Source organism: Budorcas taxicolor, chromosome 2 (assembly GCF_023091745.1).
Source record: "Budorcas taxicolor isolate Tak-1 chromosome 2, Takin1.1, whole genome shotgun sequence".
Lineage (NCBI taxonomy): Eukaryota > Metazoa > Chordata > Mammalia > Artiodactyla > Bovidae > Budorcas > Budorcas taxicolor.
The window spans coordinates 91,701,246-91,713,886 of NC_068911.1; positions in this window are offsets into that span (position 1 = coordinate 91,701,246).

The window sequence follows — 12,641 nt, forward strand, 5'->3', positions numbered from 1 at the left end:
TTTCTTGAGTGAACAAGAGAGAAATCTACCTTATTTCCTGCACCCCAGCCACAGCCATGAGGCCCAGAAGCAATCTGCCACATTTCCCAGAAGCTGTAGACCAATGAGGGTCAATGCCCACCCAAGACCCTGGGCTCATCTTTCCTGCCCCAGACACTGTTCCCTGGACAGTCTGGTGTGGCAGAGACAAGGGACAGCAAAGAAGCACGTGGAGGACAGGCAAGGATTTCACTGTGCTGAGTGCCCGCTCCCGGGCAGCCCTCTGGCCGCATGTTACTGTGAGGCTGCCAGCCCTAGGAAGTGTGTGTGACTCAGAGATACCCTCAAGGTTAGACTTTTGGGCACTGTGGTTATAAATTAGTACAAAAGGTTTCTTGGTGCTGGATCCAAGAGCCCTGGCCCTATGTCAGTTGCGGGAACACATCTCGGCTAATGGGGATGAGGGGTAAGGGGCCAGGGCTCCTGTGCCAAGAACAGAGGCTCACTACCGGGAACACTGGCAGCCTGGCTAGGGCAGGGATGGGGGCATGCATGGAAGGGGGGCCTGGCAGAAGTCCAGCGGCTGAGGTACCCCAGTCGGTGGCCATCTGTGTACACACACACTTTGTTCAGTGGAGTGAGGAGCACCAGCCTCCGTGCGAACATCACCTGAAATCCTGAGTCACATCCTCTGGTGAACTGGGGGAGTTCTCTTAAGATGGGAAAGAGAATGTGCTATGTACTCCAAAAGAGGGACTATCATGAAAAACGGAACGACCTTCTCGTTCCCAATGGTACAAGCAACCCAATTCAGTTCAGTCCAATGGGTAATATTCTGGTGCCTAATATGTGCCAAGTGCTGCTGCAGAAGGCACCTGAGGTCCCCCCTGCCCTTAAATAGCTTAGAGACAGATGAGATCACCATGTAATGAATTCAAGGGCAAGCGTTGTAAAAGAGAAGTAAAGAGAAGTCTGCCTCAGCAGAAGAGAAGGCTTCCTGGTGGAAATGCAAATGTCAGCAACCCGAGACGAGGGTATGGGTAGAAGACAGTATTTCTAGCTGAGGGGCTTGAGTACACAGAGCCCCAGAGGCAAGAACGCGCCTGGCCCGCCATAGATTCAACACATTGGTCTCTGATTTGTGGATTTGTCAGCCTCACTAGTGTCAAGTACGTTTTGGGCATGATCCTACCTTCCTGACCAGCCCCACAGGTTACAAAGGCAACAACCTAGGCAATAGCTCCCCCTCATTTATTCACATAGATTCATGGGGCGTCGGCAATATATCAAGCGCAGGACTTTGTTGTTAGAAGGCAGAAACAGTCAGAGAGCCCAAGGGTGTCAGGATGGTAGACACAGAATGAAGAAGAGAATGGAGAACTGTGGGAAGGACACAAATTGGGGAAGAGGGTATTCACTCCTGAGTTTGTGTCTTCCTTCCTCGAGTGTATGCGTGGAAAGTAAAAGGCCCCTGGCGCACAACCCTGAGAGTCTGAAAGAGAAGGAGGGTCACAGACCCTGTTTCTTCCTTGTTTGCCACATGTCACCACCTTGTCACTGCCACATGTTACCAGTCCTGGGAGTCCTAATTCCATATGGTCTCATGTCTTGATTCCATCTCCCACTGCCAGCTCAGGGTTCCTAGATTAAAACCACACCCTCCTTGTTAAAGAGTAGAGTTGATTAAGACACAAGAATTGGAGAAGACTGAAACGTATAACAACCTTGGCCCTGACGACAGACTGGTTACTGTGCCCACTGGCCAGCACTGAAGGACAGGTGGTCAGTGTGATGAGATGGATGATGTCTGTCGCCATTAGCTAAATTGAGGTGCACTGGAGGAGCAGGGGATAGGCAGCCCCTTGGAGGTATATGCATGAGCAAGGAGAGGGAGTAAAGGTCAGGGTATCCATTGGTGTTATGGAAAAGACAAGCAATAGATTCATGAAGAAATCATGGTTTTTCAGGTAATTTACAAGAGCAACAGAAACTATGCCTGGGGTAAGGCTAACAACAAATATGCAAAACTGTGGGCAAATTCCATTCAATACTGATCCAAGCAAACTGCCTATATAGTTTTTCTTAGAATCTAGGAAATTAATTCTAAAATTCATATGGATGATATCTCTTATATGTGGAATATAAAAAAAATGATACAAATGAACTTATTTACAAAACACTGCCTCACTGACCTAGAAAACAAACATGTTTACCATGGGGAAGGGTGGGGGAGAACGATAGTTAGGGAGTTTGGGATTGACAGGTATACACTGCTATATTTAAAACAGATAACCAACCAAGGACCTACTGTATTGCACAGGGAACTCTGCTCAATACTCTATAATAAATGGAAAAAGAATTTGAAAGAGAATAGGTTCATCTATAACTGAGTCACTCTGCTGTACTCCTGAAACTAACACAACATTGTTAATCAACTATACTCCAATATAAAATAAAATATTTTGAAAATCATATGGAAAGAAAAGTTGCAAGAATAACCAAAGTTAGTTAGAAAATAGCATCTTTAAATTACTAGATATTAAGAATTACTAAAACTATAGTAACTAAAACAAAGGTGGGAATAGGTGGTTAATATTATGTGTTCTAACAATGATGAAATAATAAAACTAACAAAATTGGGAGAGAAAACTGGAATAATGATAATCTCTTGTGAAATAGCTGACAATCGAAGGATATCATTTATGGTGTAATATAAGCTAGCTTAAGTGCTTTTAGCATACAAAGGGAAAACAAAGAAAGTTCTTATTGATTAAAATTGAATGTTGCAGAAGAGAGGGGCAGTAGGCAAAGGAAGACACAAAGCCACGTTAAGTTATGTTAAGCTAATGGAATTATTATTCATGGCAGGGAACCAAGAGGTTTAAACAACCAACAGGTAGTTTAAAGAAAGAAGGAACTAAGAATATTAATTATACAAAGATTAACATGTAGTAGCAAACCACTAAAACAAAAAATAAAAAATAAAAAAATGGAAGCCTTCCTTAACACAAAGAAGGCTGCAACAACAAAACGAACAAAGAAAGCCAATCACATGACGAAATGCACACACACACACAAATATTGAGCATAAAATGTGAAAGAACTGAGACAAAACATCTCTTTTACATAAAAGCATGTAAACGAGCTGAAATGATCTATTAAAAGCAATGCAGGACTTTCGTGGTGATTCAGTGGTCACGTACTCCCATTGCAGGGAGCGTGGGCTCCACCCCGGTCAGGGAACTAAGATACCACATGTTGCCCTGCATAGCCAAATGCTGTGTTGAGGGATGAACCGAAAACAATTTTAATGATAGAGATTACAAATAAAGTGACTGGCAACACTGTATCTGCCAGATATCAGTGAAAATGTTAGCGTTCCAAGGACCCATCTCACCACAGCAACAGCAAAAAAAATTAAGCAAAAATTTTTAGAACCAACTTTGTCAACTCTGGAAAACATCAGGTGAGTGAACCCTATATCAAGGAAAAGGCAGCCTAAACATGGTAGAAAAGCTTTATGGTGTTTTTATGTGCCCTTGTCCCACCAACCCCTTCAAGACCATATCAATGGTCTTGAAGCCCGTGGTCCATGTTCCCAAGGTAGGACTCTGGTTCCAAAAGGAGCAAAACAACCCTTATTCGCAAGAATTGTTTCTCTATCCTAACCTGTCTAGGAGTAACGTTAAGGACTGATGCAGATGTTCTGTTTTTGTTTTTTGCCTAACCTGGAACTCACTCACGGTAGAAAAGTGGTGGACAGTCCTTGAAAATATTGCAAGGAAAATCGTCTGCAGCTACTTGGGGCAAAAGATTACAATACAAGCATAAAGGGCCCAAAGCTTAGGTAGAAAAGCTGGGGAGAGAGCTTTCGGAAATCAGGGAATTCAAAGAGGGAAAATTTAGAATGCCACAAGCATGCCCAGGGCAGAATACATGCACAGACAACACCTAAGAAGACCTTCGGCTTTCTCCTCTGGCTGATCTCCAGGCTGACTAAAGAGGCAGTGACGGCTAAAGAAGTGTTATAAATAGCCTAGACATTAAAGGAGTGCTCCAACACAAAGTAATTTGCAAAGATTGGGAAATATTTGTGTTTAAAAATTTTTTTTTCTCTCTTCACTCTTTTTCAAACTTTCCCCATCCTTCACCAGGGAAGGGGATAACTAAAGGAAATCTTTATTAAAATACAAGCTGAACTCATATAAAAACAGACACCAGGGACTATACATGACAAAGAATACTGACTTTATAAATATAGTTTAGAAAAGTCACTGAATAAACAGGTACAGCTGAAAACAAGTAAGAAAAATTAACCTGAGGCAAGGGAAAACTCTGACTTCCGGAGTTACCACATTGTAATATTCAAAATGTCCAGACTGCAACAAAAGTGATGAAGCATGTAAAGGGACAAGAAAATATTATTCATTCCCAGAAGAAATTAACACAAACTACCCCTGAAGAGGCACAGACACTGGACTTACTAGACAAAGAAGCAGGGCAAAGGCTAACAGAGAGTTTTGTCAAGAGAACATGCTGGTCATAGCAAACACCCTTTGCCAACAACACAAGAGACGACTCTACACACGGATACCACCAGATAGTACTGAAATGACTCATTATATTTTTTGCAGCTGAAGATGGAGGAGCTCCATACAATTAGCAAAAACAAGACGAGGAGCTGACTGTGACTCATATCATTAACTCCTTATTGCAAATTTCAGGCTTAAATTGAAGAACGTAGGGAAAACCACTACTTTTTGGTCATTCAGTTCAGTGCAGTTCAGTCACTCAGTCGTGTCTGACTCTTTGCGACCCCATGAACCACAGCACGCCAGGGCTCCCTGTTCACCCCCAACTCCCGGAGTTCACCCAAACTCATGTCCATTGAGTCCATTGATACCATCCAACCATCTCATCCTCTGTCATTCCCTTCTCCTCCCGCCTTCAATCTTTCCCAGCATCAGAGTCTTTTCAGATGAGTCAGTTCTTCACATCAGGTGGCCAAAGTATCGGAGTTTCAGCTTCAACATCAGTCCTTCCAATGAACACTCAGGACTGATCTCCTTTAGGATGGACTGGTTGGATCTCCTTGCAGTCCAAGGAGCTCTCAAGAGTCTTCTGCAACACCACAGTTAAAAAGCATCAATTCTTTGGTGCTCGGCTTTCTCTGTAGCCCAACTCTCACATCCATACATGACTACTGGAAAAACCATAGCCTTGACTAGACGGAACTTTGTTGGCAAAGTAATGTCTCTGCTTTTTAGTATGCTGTCTAGGTTGGTCATAACTTTCCTTCCATTCAGGTATGACCTAAATCAAATCCCTTATGATTATACAGTAAGGATGACAAATAGATTCAAGGGATTAGATCTGGTAGACAGAGTGCCTGAAGAACTATGGACGGAAGTTAGTAACACTGTACAGGGGTCGTGACCAAAATCATTCCAAAGAAAAACAAATGCAAGAAGGCAAAGAGACTGTCTAAGGAGGCTTTACAAATAGCCAAGGAAAAAAGAGAAGTGAAAGACAAGAGAGAAAGGGAAAGATATACTCAACTGAATGCAGAGCTCCAAAGAACAGCTAGGAGAGATAAGAAGGCCTTCTCAAATGAACAATGCAAAGAAATAGAGGAAAACAACAGAATGGAAAAGATTAGAGATCTCTTTAAGAAAATTAGAGATACCAAGGGGACATTTCATGCAAAGATGGGCAGGATAAAGGACAGAAATGGTAAGGACCTAACAGAAGCAGAAGAGACTAAGAAGAGGCAAGAATACACAGAAGAACTATACAAAAAAAGGTCTTAATGACCCAGATAACCATGATGGTGTGCTCACTCACTGACTACATCCTGGACTGTGAAAAAGGAGCCTTAGGAAGCATTACTACAAACAAAGCTAGTGAAGGTAACAGAATTCCAGATGAGCTATTTAAAAATCCTAAAGCTCTTAAAGTGCTGCACTCTATATGTCAGCAAATTTGGAAAACTCAAGAGTGGCCACAGGACTGAAAAGGTTAGTTTTCATTCCAATCCCAAAGAAGGGCAATGCCAAAGAATGTTCAAATTACTATACAATTGTGCTCATTTCACACGTTAGCAAGATTATGCTCAAAATCCTTCAAGCTAGGTTTCAGCAGTACGTGAACCAAGAACTTCCAGATGTACAAGCTGGGTTTTAAAGAGGTAGAAGAACCAGAGATCAAACTGCCAACATTCACTGGATCATGGAGAAAGCAAGGGAGTTTCATAAAAATATTTACTTCTGTTTCACTGACTACACTAAAGCCTTTGACTGTGTGGATCACAACAAACTGTGGAAAATTCTTAAAAGACAGGAGTACCAGACCACCTTACCTGTCTCCTGAGAAACCTGTATTTGGACCAAGAAGGAACAGTTAGAACTGGACTTGGAACAATGGACTGGTTCAAATTATGGGAAAGGAGTACAACAAGGCTGTTATTTGTCACCCTACTTATTTATGTGCAGAGTACATCATGTGAAATGCCAGGTTGGATGAATCACAAGCTCCAATCAAGATTGCCAGGAGAAATATCAACAACCTCAGATATGCAGATGACACCATTCTAATGGCAGAAACTGAAGAGGAACTAAAGAATCTTTTCAATGAGGCAGAAAGAGATGTGAAACAGATCACCAGTCCAAGTCCGATGCATGAAACAGGGCACTCAAAGCCGGCGCAATGGGAAAACCCTGAGGGATGGGATGGGCGTCGGGATGGGGGAAACATGTACACCCATGGCTGATTCATGTCAATGTATGGCAAGAACCACTACAATATGGTAAAGTAATTACCCTCCAATTAGAATAAATTAATTAATTTTTTGAAAAGCTGACTTAAAACTCAACATTCTAAAAATGAAGATCACGGCATTGGGTCCCATCATTTCATTGCAGTCAGAAGGGGAAAAAGTGGACATGACACAGTAACAGATTTTATTTTCTTGGGCTTCAAAATCACTGCAAATGGTGATTGCAGCCATGAAATTCAAAGATGCTTGCTCCTTGGAAGGAAATTTATGACAAACCTAGACAGCATATTAAAAAGTAGAGATAGCACTTTGCCAACAAAGGTCCATTTACTTGAAGCTATGATTTTTCACCACTTTTACCACTGCTGTTCAATATTGTGGGGCATCCCTATTGGCACAGTGGTAAAAAATCTGCCTGCCAGTTCCGGAGATATAGGAGACGCAGGTTTGTTTGAACCCTGGGTCCAGAAGATCCCCTGGAGGAGGGAAATGGAAACCCAATTCCGTATTCTTGCCTGGAAAATTCCATGAACAGAGGAGTGTGGCGGGCTACTGTCCACGGGGGTGGCAATGAATTGGACATAACCAAGTATACACACACGCATTTGACACTGCACTAGGGGCTGCAGCCAGAGTAATCAGGCAAGGAAAAGAAACAGAAGGCATCTCAACTGGAAAGAGAGGAGTAAAACCGTATCTAGTCACAGATGTTCAGCTCCTACATATATAAAGTCTCAAAGATTCCACAGAAATAAGTACTAGAGCTAATAAACAAATTCAACAGAGTTACAGGGTCTAAAATCCACATGCAAAATTAGTTGTATTTCCATATACCAGAAACAAACAATCTGTTAAGAAAATCCCACTTAGAACAGTACCCAAAAGAGTAAAATAAATTTAACCAAGGAAGTGAAAGACTTGTATGTGAAAAACTACAAAACATTACTGAGAGAAATTAAAGAAGAGCTAAATAAATAGAAAGACAACCCAAGCCCACGGACTATAAAATTTAACATTGTTACAACTGCAGTACTACCCAAGAAACATACAGGTTCAATGAAGTTCCTATAAAATTCCATCACAGTCCAATAGAAAATTTTAAAAATTCCATCAGTGCAGATTTGGAAAAGCCAATCCTCAGTCAAATTAATGTGGAATTATAAAGGCCTCAGATAGTGAAAACAACCTTGAAAAAGATTTTTTTAAAAAAGTGTGGACAACTCACACTTCCTGATTCAAAACTTATTGCAATAAACAAATAAATGACCCCAAAACCCAAAAACCAAAACCATAAAACAAAACTTACTGCAAAGCAATGGTAATTAAAACAGTTTGGTAGTTGTATAAGGGTAGACATAAATACAGATCAATCAAATAGAATTAGGAGTCCAGAGATTGACCCATACATCTATGGCCAGATGATTTTCTACAAGTCTCAAGACCACTCAACAGGGAAAGCAGAGTTCAACAAATGCAGCTGGGACTGGGGTATCACATGCAAAATAATAAAGCTGGTCCCCTAACTCATACCTCTTACAAAATTAACTCAAAATAGGGGCTTCCCTGGTGGCTCAGTGGTAAAGAATCCACCTGCCAATGGGTTCAATCTCTGGTCTGGGAACATCCCACATGCCTCGGGGCAGCTAAGCCAGTGCACCACAACTACTGAGCCGCACACTGCAACTACGAGGCCCATGAGCCACAACTACTGAGGCCCACCCGCCTTAGAGCCTGTGATCCGCAAGAAGAGACGCGACCTCAGTGAGAAGCCTGTGCACAGCAGCTAGAGAGCAGCCCCTGCTCAGCACAACTAGAGAAAAGCAGGAGAAGCAATGAAAACCAAGCGAAAGTGAAAGTCGCTCAGTCGTGTCTGACTCTTTGCGACCCCATAGACTACACAGTCCATGGAATTCTCCAGGCCAGAATACTGGAGTGGGTAGCCTTTCCCTTCTTCAGAGGATCTTCCCAACCCAGGGTGGAACCCAGATCTTTCACATTGCAGGCGGATTCTTTACCAGCTGAACCACAAGGGAAGCCCAATAAAAAGCAGCACAAACAAAAATAAATAAAATTATTTTAAAAAATTAACTCAAAATATATCAATGATCTAAATATAAGAACTCACAGTCATTAAAATCTTATCAAAATACACTGGAGTAAATCTTCATGACCCTGGATTAGCAATGAATTTTTAGGTGATATACTAAAAGCACAAGTAACAAAAGAAAAAACAGATAAACTGAACTTTATCAAAATTAAAAACTCTTTGTGCATCAAAAGACATTAAGAAAGTGAAAAGGTAAACTACAAAATGAAAGAAAATCGTTGCAAATACATGTGTTGTAAGGGTCTCATATCCAGAATATGTAAAGAAGTCTTACAATTCAAAATGAAAAGGGAAACAACTCAATTTAAAACTGGGTAAAGGACTTGAATGAATATACATTTGTCCAGAGAAGATAGACAAACAGACAAAAAACAAAGATGCTCAATGTCACTAGTCATTAGGAAAATGCAACTCAAAACAATGAGATACAATTTCACAAACACTAGGTTTATTTTTTTAAAGGAAAATAATAAGGGTTTGTAAGGATGTGGAGAAATTGGAATGCTGTACATTGCTGGAGGGAATGTAAAATGGTTTAGCTGCTGTGGAAAGCAGTGTGTTGCTTCCTCAAAAAGTTAAACATAGAATTATCATATGACCTAGCAATTTCATTCTTAGTTATGTACTCAAAAGCACTGAAACGAAGCACTTAATGAATATATCAACAAAGGAGTGTATAAACAAATTGTTGTATATACTTACACAATATTACGCAGCCATAGAAAGGTATGAAGTACTGGTATATACTACGATGTATATATACTTTAAAAGCATTATGCTAAGTGAAAGAAGCCAGACACAAAGGTCACATATGGTTCCAATTATGTAAAATATCTTGAATATCCATAGAGACAGAAAACAGATGGATGGTTGCCGGGGCTAGAGAAAGAGGGAATTGTGAGTAACTGCTTGATGGCTACAGGGTTTCCTTTTGGGGTGCTGAAATGTCTGGAACTAGATGGACACGGCAGTGACACAGACTGAACTGTACACTGAATACCACTGGACTGTTCACTTTAAAATTTAAGTTTAAGATATGAATGTTATATCAGGAAAAAAAAATTCGTAGAATTCAAACATAAAGTAGGAAGGGGTCTGTGCCTTACTATCAGGTGGGGTAGAATTTAGACATCTAAATATTACTAATTTCAAGCCACGCAGTTTTAAGGGTCTCTAATCTATGAAATGTTCTAAATGTTCATTAGTAACATGGCCATCTGAAACTTTTGAACAGAACTTATAACTAAGAGCTGAAAATCACTTAAACAAGCATTTGTTGGATCAACGTTATGAATGTTTGGAAAGCACACAGGATTAGTCCCGCTTTCCGGGGTTAGTCCCAGATTGGGCACCATGTAGTTCTGGGTAAGCTTCTTCAGCTGGCTGCCTTTGTTTCTTTAAATAAGAAGTTAAACCTTTCTTTAAAAGAGAAGGTTGGACAAGATTATCAGTAGGCTGTTAATTTTTTTTTTTTTAGTTACTAATATAAAAAGTCTATGCAATCTATTCTCCAAGACAGAGTATAAAAAGGTGAAAGTCTTTGTTAAAGGGCTACTTTCATAAGCACCAAAACAAATCTCACCCACTAGTGATGGAGGTTGGAGAGAACAGTGCTTTCTAAAGCAGCCAGAAGAGGATGATTTACAGATGGAAAATTAGCCCCAAGTCAAGCCACATCTGGAAGAGAAATGATGTCAAACATCAATAGCTGGGTACAAACGTTACTTCTACTTTTTGGCAAACATCTGATGTGGTTTTGGTGTGAGCGAGAATTCTCTCTCCAAAATAGCTTAAATGAAAAGCTCTGATAACGTACAACATTCCTGGTGTGTTGAAACCTGATTTTTTTTTGTTTTTGGACAAAAATACACCTGGAAAACAGTGTATAAAGAAACAGTGATTAGTCACACACCCCAGATATGAGGCTTACAGTGATTATTGATGAATAAATATTTCTAGCTCACAATGACAAAACTAGCAGCTACCCAATCTGCTCCCTGGTTTTCTTATACTTGAGCACAACTGCTAATTTTGTATAAATATAAGCGGGAAAATAGCTTTTGGAAATCTTAAAACAAAGCCTATTTTATGCCACTATCCACCCACAACCATCTGTCAGGATCTGGATTAAAGACGACAGCAACGTCCTAAGGAAGCTTCAGGGGGAAAAACAGTTTCTGAAGTTATGGGTCAATCATTTTAAGCATAACTAAACTACTTTAGACTTCCAATGTTTGTTTAATAAGTCCAAGAGAAAGAAAACTAAGTTTAGTGGTCACATTTTGGTTTAAAATAACAATAAAAAGAATAAAAAGTAATTTTTTTTATTCTGAAAAATAATTGTTATTCACTTATTTACTCAACGAATATTTCAACAACTACCATGTGCCAGGCTCTGTACTGAGTGCAGGAAATACAACAGATAACCAGTGCTTGACATCATGAGGCATATGAGCAGATGAAAGGACAAATATAATGTAGAATATTTCCTTTTATCACTCACGTATAAGGGACTAGAATAGAAATTAACAGAGGACAGCCAGAGAGCACCTCTCTGAAGAGGGGATCCTTGAGGGCTAAAAGAGAAGGAGCTAGCTAATACGCAGAGGAATAGTCTAGGCAGAAGCAATGCCCGTGTGCAAAGGCACTGAGGCAAGAAACAACCTGTTAAAGTCTGGACCAGATCCACCAGTGGGCTCAAGTGGCGTGAGGTGAGAAAGCAATATGGATGAGTTTGAAGAAGGCAGCTACACACGAGAGATCTTACAGTCATGGCAGGATCTTAGAGTTTAAATGCAATGAGAAGCAACGGGAGGGTTTTAGGAGACAACTAAGATAATCTGATTTCTGAAGGATAACACTGGCTACTACATGAATTGACTGGAAATAGGCAAGAATAGAGGTGGGAAGAAGTGCTGCTGCGGTGCAGAGAGAAACAGATGACTCAATATACATTTTGGAGCTCAGGTCCGAAGACTTGTGAACAGAATGTACCAGGGGTTGCGGTGAGGAAGGGAGGAATCAAGATGACTGTTTGATGTAGGATCTGAGATGGCCAAGACTGGGGCGCCTGGTGGTGGGAATATGCAGGCAAAAGATAGCACGTGATAAGTTTGGGCATGTCTGTGAGACTTTCAGGTGTTAGCATCAACAAAGCACTGGGTATAAAAGAATGGAATTCAGAGCACAGTTCTGGGATAAAGACAGTATACAAATCCATGGCAGGGAAGAGTAGAGAGAAAAAGAGTAGTCCCAAATGCTGTGCAAATACCAGGCAAGCAAAATTCTCCTAAGACAGCTTCTTAAGAACAGTAGCTTTGTCCATGTGGTCGAATACCACAGTAGTATACAACTGGAAAGCACAGACTGACAACCCATGGTCTAAACGAGGGGTCCCCAACTTTTGGGCCAAGGACCAGTACCTCTTTGCCAGATCAGTGACAGCATTAGATTAAAGTGCAGAATAAATACTATGCATTTGAATCATTCCGAAACCATGCCCCCACCCCTTGACCCCCAGTACCTGGAAAAATTGTCTTCCACAAAATTGGTCTCTGGTGCCAAAAAGGTTGGGGACTGTTGATCTAAACAACCTGAAAGTACCTAACGCTGGTGGCAACTGAGCATTTGAAAACTGATGATTAGACCATCATGGGGGCTGGGGGGTGGGGAGTGTGTGTGTGTGTGTGTGTGTGTGTGTGAAAACTGATGATTAGACCATCATGGGGGCTGGGGGGTGGGGAGTGTGTGTGTGTGTGAAAACTGATGATTAGACCATCA